The following is a 7634-nucleotide window of genomic DNA, read 5'->3' on the forward strand; positions in this document are numbered from 1 at the left end:
GTTAGGAAGAACATGGCTACCGAAAACGAGCGTTAGCCAATGAGATTCGTCGGCGGCGCTTCAATGGTTTTCGGTACTTAAGAAAGAAGAGGGAAAAATTTAGGGACCTTAGTTCGAAGGTGGGCCGAACACTTAGGCAGTGCAAAACAATGTGAGGTGAAGAAAGCTTGCAACGCCTCCGATCCCGGAGGAAGTGGAAAACCACATTTGGGGCGGAAAGCTTTAGGAGGGGGAGGAGTATCAGTACATCAACTGAGAGGAAGAAGAAGGCTTTCGCTTTGGAGTCGTCTTAGGCGAATGTGTAAGGGACGTACCCTGTGAGTTTTTGTTTCACTTTAGTGTCCCTTCAACGGAGATATGGCATTTCTTGCTAAGAATTATAGCTGTTACTAGAGGCCCGCACCTACACTATTACTCACTAGGGTTGAAAGCTGGGCTTGTTGGTGACTGATCATCACACCGTATGGTAAAGTAGCGCACTTTTGACGAGGACAAATGGGACAAGAAGGGCACGTCACTCGCTACCCTCGCAACTCAATTTATTTTAGAAACAATGCTTCATATATATATATATATATGTATCCACGAGCGACACATTTGACTGCTAGTTCATTTCTGTATCGCTCTTGGGTGCGTGCATCGTTTCTGAAATAAATTTAGTTGCGATGGTAGCGAGTGCCGTGTTTTTCTTGTCCCGTTATTCCTCGTCAAAAGTGCGCTACTTCACCATACGGTGTGATGACTATTACTCACGCCGTTCTTGGGCGCAAGAGGGCGCGGTGATGTCGGGGGCGTGTCGTCCTCTATTTATGCGGACACCAGGAGGCGCAAGTACATATAGTGTGCTGTAAAGGATATATATATGTATACGCTCCATCGCTCCGGCAAAGAAAGCTGTTTGCATACATGTGCATCCACGTACTTTGAGACGCACTCGTGCATAAAACCTATACACAAGAGCATGACGTGTTCGGTGCAGCTGTAACTAGGGCTCGGTTCTGCGAAGATCTGGGTCGATACGAGGTCGCGGCCGATGGAAGGTCGTGGGTGTGACGCACGTGAATCCGAGAGGGATCAGGCTGATGCGGTTGCGAGGGTCCTGTTGCCTTTTTTTTTGTTGCTTTACGCATGTGCATTTATTTTGTATACGCAATAGCCTTTATGGAGGCTGCAGTCTTGCATGGGTATTGCATAGAGGGAAGTTGTAACAATTGTGGAGGCAAAAAGACAGTGACGTCAGGGAGGGGGGGGGGGGGGTACATTATAGCAGGGGTCTCAAACACGCGGCCCTCGGACTTTTCGTGAGTGGCCTGGTCCGCACATGACCGTCTTCGTTCCATATTTTATTTTATTTTCTTAATAAGTATGTTAATGAGCTAGGCGGACGTGATTGGTCACAAGTATCTTTATCGTGAGGCACCCCATGCTGTCATCATGTGTTGAAACAAAGCCGTAGAACAAACACTCTATATTTCAGAATATGCGTCCAGATTTCAGTCATTCTGGACATCAGTATCGACATGTTTCTCGAATCCTGACGTCAAATCTCATTGAGGAATGACCCATATGTGAGATACGGGACAGGCCTGCTTTGCAGTGGCAACGTTAACTGACATTTAGTTCACGCTCGCCCCCTCCCCCCGGTCCAACCTTCACTGCACTGTCCTTTGCGGGAGACCTAAATTTCGTGACAGCTGCCCGCTAGCTGACATGAGTTTGAGACCCCTGCATTATAGAAGCGAGGTTTAGGGAAATTGGCATTAAATATATTTCCATTCTGGACACTTTTGGGTGAGCGTCCTCCTTTTTGACACACTCGCAAGGATGCTTGCTGAGCCGCCAAGGGATATTTTGTTGTTTCTGGGCTTTTTTTTTTGTATATGCGTTCCTAAGCTATTTTTAAATGTCTCCATGAAATTCCTTTTTGTTTTATTTCATTAATACCGACCCGGTATTTGGGGTTTGGGTATGCGGCATAAGAGAAAAAGAATACGAGCTAAATTTGTCGGATAGAAAAATATCTGCTTTTTTGAACAGTATAAACGCGAAATAATTCGCCATGCAGTTCATACTTTTTGTAGCGGGAAAATGGAAGTGAGAGGATAGCTTGAACGAACGCCTAAATGGGGCGAAACAGAGTGTTAAGAGGTGGGGAAGGAGTCAAAGACACCTGAAATAGATGAAATCGTTACTTAAACTCAATCTACCGGCTGAGTACCCATACACTATCGAGCACCAGGTGGGGATACCTTCCCCCGCGTTTGAAAAACCAGTGGTTGCGCGGCGGTACAGCCAATTGAAGCCAGGCGGCCGGACGCTCTGCCACTTCACCACCGCTGCTGTGGACTGAACGCTGACGGTGTCCCGTCTGGTCGGGGACAAATAGTAAAATAAAAGAAAAACGCCGGCCGACCAAGGTGAAAAGCAGAGAAATTTTGAAAAGACGTTTCGGCTCCCGCACGGTAGCCTTGTTCACAATGAAAGCAAACGGCGCAGTACGCCCCTCTTGAACGTATGTTAAAAATTGTTGTGCCTTTTACCTTGGTCGGCGCTTTTCTTTTAGTTCACGAAATCAGTAAAGTGTATGATCAATTGAACTTGAAAAACGAGACTGGATAACAAGACTTCATAGGCATGTTTTTGAACGTTACTCATTTCATATAAAGGGTTGGTTGCTATAGTAACCAACCCTTTAGGTTGGTAAAAAAGATAAATATGGTCGTCTTTCAGTGTGATTATTGGCATCCGCTTCGAAACAAGGCAGTGACAGATGACCATCTAGCAAGTTTGTTAGAACGAGGTTGCATGCTAGCATTCAGGTTATTTTGGATTTCGCTTTCTTTAATCAGTGCATAACTTTTTATGTTGTACTGTTACCCACAGTTGTCATGACGTAGGCTGTGATACAGCCGGTGTCGTGACATCGGCTGTGACACAGCTGGTGTCATGACAGTGCAACACCACACTGTGTGGTGTTATGTGGTGTGGGATTCTAACGACTTCTAACAACGTGTGGGGTTCGAACTAACAACCGCCACTCATCCCTCGATGAGTGGCGGTTGTTAGTTCCGAGATCTCCGTGAACACCTTTCCGTGAGCACGGATCTCGGAGTCTCGTTTGATAGCTACAGGTATTCACACGGACGAAAACGCCGTAACTGCCAAGCAAAACGGAATTCCAACTAAACAGCACAACAGCGGGGAAGGCGAAATTACAGGTGCGAAAACCTTCGACCAAGGCCAAACGCAAGCGCGAACTCCCGTGAACTCCACGGTTCGTTACATTGTAACGCCAACAGAAAGAAAATAATGACGAAGAAAACGTCCGAGGCTGAAGTGAAAACACACAGCGTGCACTTATAATAACGACACGTTGCGGACGGCACACGTGCTTGTCAAGTTGTGCCACGAGATTTGCGGCTTTTCGCGCCCGTCGTCCATTGTTGACCAAGCGGAAAATAATGGAGACTTGTATAAACACGTAGTGTGTACAGACGCGTCTGTACTATGCGTGCGGCAAGCCTTTGTCACGCGACAAACCACACATTCGTTCCACCAGGAGCGTCGCGTAATGAATTGCCCGTCAGAAAGCCACCGGCCTGTTGTGGTATAGACAAAACCAGACACTACAACGCGGCTGTGAAGTTCTTTATTTGGTGGCTTGCCCGTGCTGTTGCGACCGAGCGAATGGAACAGTAATTCGGACAATTTTAGCGTTCGAAGGCGCTGCCATATTGCGATCGCAGCGCCGTCTGTTATCTGGCACATATCGCTGGTATGCGCGATTGCGCCTGAGGCTTTTCGCCGCTCGTGCTGTTGACAAGGAATGACCAACAAGCACCGTCTCTCTCAAACACACATACGTCATAATTGTATGTTCGTAAATTCGCACAAGTTGGAAACTTCTTGCCAAGATTTATCATTAAAAAAAAGAACCTTAGATGCCTCGTCAAACGTGAAAATTGACCGTCGGCGACAGCACGAGTGATGCAAAATATCATCATCACGTGATGACACCACTATATGACGTCACTGCAGTGCCGTAACTAAGGGGGGGTTGAGGGGGTTCTGACACGCCCCGAAATTTTTTTCGTGCTTTAACTTTTCGAGTGGCACTAAAATACTTTCACGCCTTCACAGCGACCACGAGTTGCCAAAGTTAGCCGTTCTACGCAAGAACACCCCCCGAAAAAATTCCTGGGTACGGCCCTGCGTCACTGATTGCCAAAATTTGTGACGTCATCACATACATCGTCACTTTGTCAAAGGTTGCCCGATCACGGAGGCAGTGCAAAAACACGTTAAGTGCAGAGAGCTTTCGGAGGGGGAGGGGGGGGGATCAATAAATCGACTGAGAAAAAAAAAAGTATATGGTTTTCGCCTTCGAGTCGTCTTAGGTGAATGTATAAGGGACCCCGCGAGTTTTTGTTCGTGTGTATATTTCGTCATGATTATATAGTTTCATATGCCAGTTTGCGTGTCGTACTTTACATCGATGATGCTTTCTTTTTCAGCTTTAGCTCAGATTTCCCTTTTTTTTTTATGCTGACTTAGAAACTGTTTTCTAAAACGCATAGTTTCCTTCTCAACGAATGCTTCGCATTAAAGGAAACAGAAAGGCTTTATATTTAGTTGTCAGTCTCTGGCCCGGCATTTAGCGTTTCCGTATAGTTCAAGGACGCAGACAAGGTTGCCATCGCGAGGCGACTCACCGCTACAGCGCGCGCCTCTCCTTAATTCTCGTTCTCGCGATGGAATGACCTTTTACGTAACGGCCTTCGCGCCGCATTCGTCAGCCAGCGACGCAACCTCCATAGAGCCACCGTTTCATTAACCTCGTTTTTTTCTTCTTCATTCTCTTCTGAGCGCATGCACGCCTCTTAATGACAATAGCTTCGCGCCTAGCGCATCCGTGGGGGCGTGAGCAGCTTTGACACAAGAGAGAACGATGTGGCTTACGGGAGGGTGTCGGAAACATTAATGCGTCGTCATAACGGGGGCGTGCTTTGCCTTTCTACTCTCGTATGTGTTTATACGTGAGTTACCCCGAAGCGGCGTTTTAAACGCAACAGTTACGAGGTCGCGTTCACGCTCCGCGAAGACGACGGCGCAAAGCTTTCACACGTCATTCATAATCGAAATTTGAGTTTGTGAAATCGCCCGCCGCGGTGGCCTAGTGGTTATGGTGTTCGACTGCTGAACCGAAGGTCGCGGGATCGAATCCCGGCCGCGGCGGCCGCATTTCAATGGAGGCGAAACACTGCAGGCACGTTTACTTGGCTTTAAAGTGATTTAGGTGCACGTTAAAGCGATTCTAAAGAGAAACAACGAATAGGTTTAGATCGATAAATTGGGCTCTGAGAACTCTAACGTCGTTAATTTCGCCATCATAGATGAATTAATAGAGTAGAAGTTCAAGGTTTCGCTTTTAAATTTCGCGCCGAAATGTCCCCGCGTGACGTCAGGGATTTCAAAATGTATTTATCGTATTTTGGTGCCATTGGTTCAACAAAATTACCCCAAACTTTAAGTCTATGGCCCACCTCAGAGGACAGCGTACTTCATTTTTACCGATTAGGAACTACGTAGTCCCTAGTAGGCGCCGTCAAGACGTGACGTCACGGCGAATGGTGCGGAAACTTCAAGGTGGCGTCGCCACCCTCATATTGTTTCTGCGCATTTTCTCGCTTACTAAGCGTCTTCTCGCAGCAAGCGTGGCGTTTTTGGTATCGTGAAAGAGTACTTTACTAATATGAGAAAAGTTGTTTTGCTCTTTAGTGTCCCTTTAAAGGACCCCTGACACCAAAATTGAAAGCTCGAGATGTTTGTGTTGCTTGACTTTACTGTATACGGGGGCACATCTGACCGATTATTAGTGACGAACGTTGCCTTTAAGATATCTTAATTTCGTTTTAAAGTGAGCGTGAGTGCTCACTTGAGTTGGCTGCACCTTGCGACATCCTGGTATGACGTAGATAGAGGGCCCGTGTGACGTTCCACGAGTAAAACAAGTATTGTGGACGTCACAGAAGTTGACAAGAGTATGAAGTTGGGCATGTTGGTAATGCATAACTGATCACGTAGCGCAAAATTTGTCCTGTGTCCTAGCTCCTGTCCTGTGTCAAATTTTGCGCTACGTGATCAGTCACAGAATGTTTGCGGGGCGCACGTGCACAATACGACGACTGGCACCCGGCGAGGCATATTGTTCCGCACCCCTCTGGCTCTGTTGTCGGGCTGCTCTCGAGGTAGTTTTCGTGAGGGGACACGCGCTTAACAGGTTTAACCCATACCGAGGCACCCACATACTTTCTACCGCGCGCGGGGCCCCGATTTGAAAACCGCGCTGTCAACGTCACCACAGCTTGAGTGCACGTGGTCTTTGACGCTCCCCCGCGTGGGGCGCCAGTTTCTTGTGGTTTTTAGGCGGGCGTTTTGAAGTGATGCTAAAATGGTCACAATTAACTACGCTAGAATTAGTTGTACGATACGCTAGAGCATTTACGATTTAATTTAGAGATTACCAGACACAAAGCTACAAATTACAGCAAAAAAGTCACCAACAAAAATTTCGCTGTCAGGGGTCCTTTAAAGAACCCCAGGTGGTCGACATTTACGGAGCCCTCCACCATGGCTTCCCTTATAGTCATATCATGGTTTTGGGACGTTACACCCCAACAATTGTTATTATTACGGGCGAAGCTCCTTAAGGCGGCACCCGTTCGTCCCTCGTAGTCGTAGTCGTAGTAGTCGTAGTGCGTAACCAGTCTTACGCTTTGACCTCCAAGGTGGTGCCGGTGGGAGATTTTTCCTGTGCGTTGTTGAACAATAAAAAATTCGCAGCGTGCGCGTTAACTAAAAGCCGAATTCTTCTGTCTCTCATTCCCCATTAGCAGCCATTGGCATGTTCCAGTAGGAAACGTTAGTAGAAGTAGAAGTGTAAGTGTTAGCTAAAAGCCGACTTCTTCTGTCTCTCATTCCCATTAGCAGCCATTGTTTACCTCCAAGGTAGTGCCTGGTGAGATTTCTCCTGTGCGTGATTAAACAATAAAAATTTGTTCAAAACGCCGTTGATTGATGAAATAAACCAACGAAAGACGCCAGATGTTTTGTAAAAGCAATACGAAAGAACGCCAGATGTTTCTAAAGCAAAACGAAAAGACGCCAGCTGCTTAACGAAAGACGCCAGATGTTTTCTAAAGCAATGGTTTTCTAAACAATGAAAATTCACAGCGTACATGTAAAATTAAAGTGAGCTGCAAGTCGTCATAACTCATCGAACCTTTAGTATAAACGCGCCCGATCTCACGTCAGTGATGATGTACTGGGCAGAATTCACGGAAGATTCACGGTTTACCGATGAACCTCCGCAGCTTCGCCCACTCATCATCATTCACTCCGTGGATATGCTGTGATTTTTTATTATTATTATTATTATTATTATTATTATTATTATTATTATTATTATTATTATTATTATGAGTTTGTATAATCTATATTCGCGGTTACAGCCTAACAATGAATTAAAGCTCCGCCCGCAGAACTGCGACGCGCCCGCCATTCATCTGTGCAACGGAGTCGTGCTAGGTGGTTTTCTTAGTAATCGTAAGTACGTTTTCGCTGCTAACTTAAAT

At 46.4% G+C, this 7634-nt stretch overlaps 1 non-coding gene across 1 annotated transcript; it reads left to right on the forward strand.

Annotated features, from left to right (window-relative positions):
- Window positions 1-5162: 5162 nt before the first annotated feature.
- On the forward strand, window positions 5163-5235 carry Trnas-gcu (transfer RNA serine (anticodon GCU)). Its single transcript has one exon. It is a non-coding gene; the product is annotated as a tRNA-Ser (tRNA).
- The last annotated feature ends 2399 nt before the right edge of the window (window positions 5236-7634 follow it).

The sequence above is a fragment of the Rhipicephalus sanguineus genome, chromosome 9 (genome assembly GCF_013339695.2).
Source record: "Rhipicephalus sanguineus isolate Rsan-2018 chromosome 9, BIME_Rsan_1.4, whole genome shotgun sequence".
In the NCBI taxonomy this organism is placed as follows: Eukaryota; Metazoa; Arthropoda; class Arachnida; order Ixodida; family Ixodidae; genus Rhipicephalus; species Rhipicephalus sanguineus.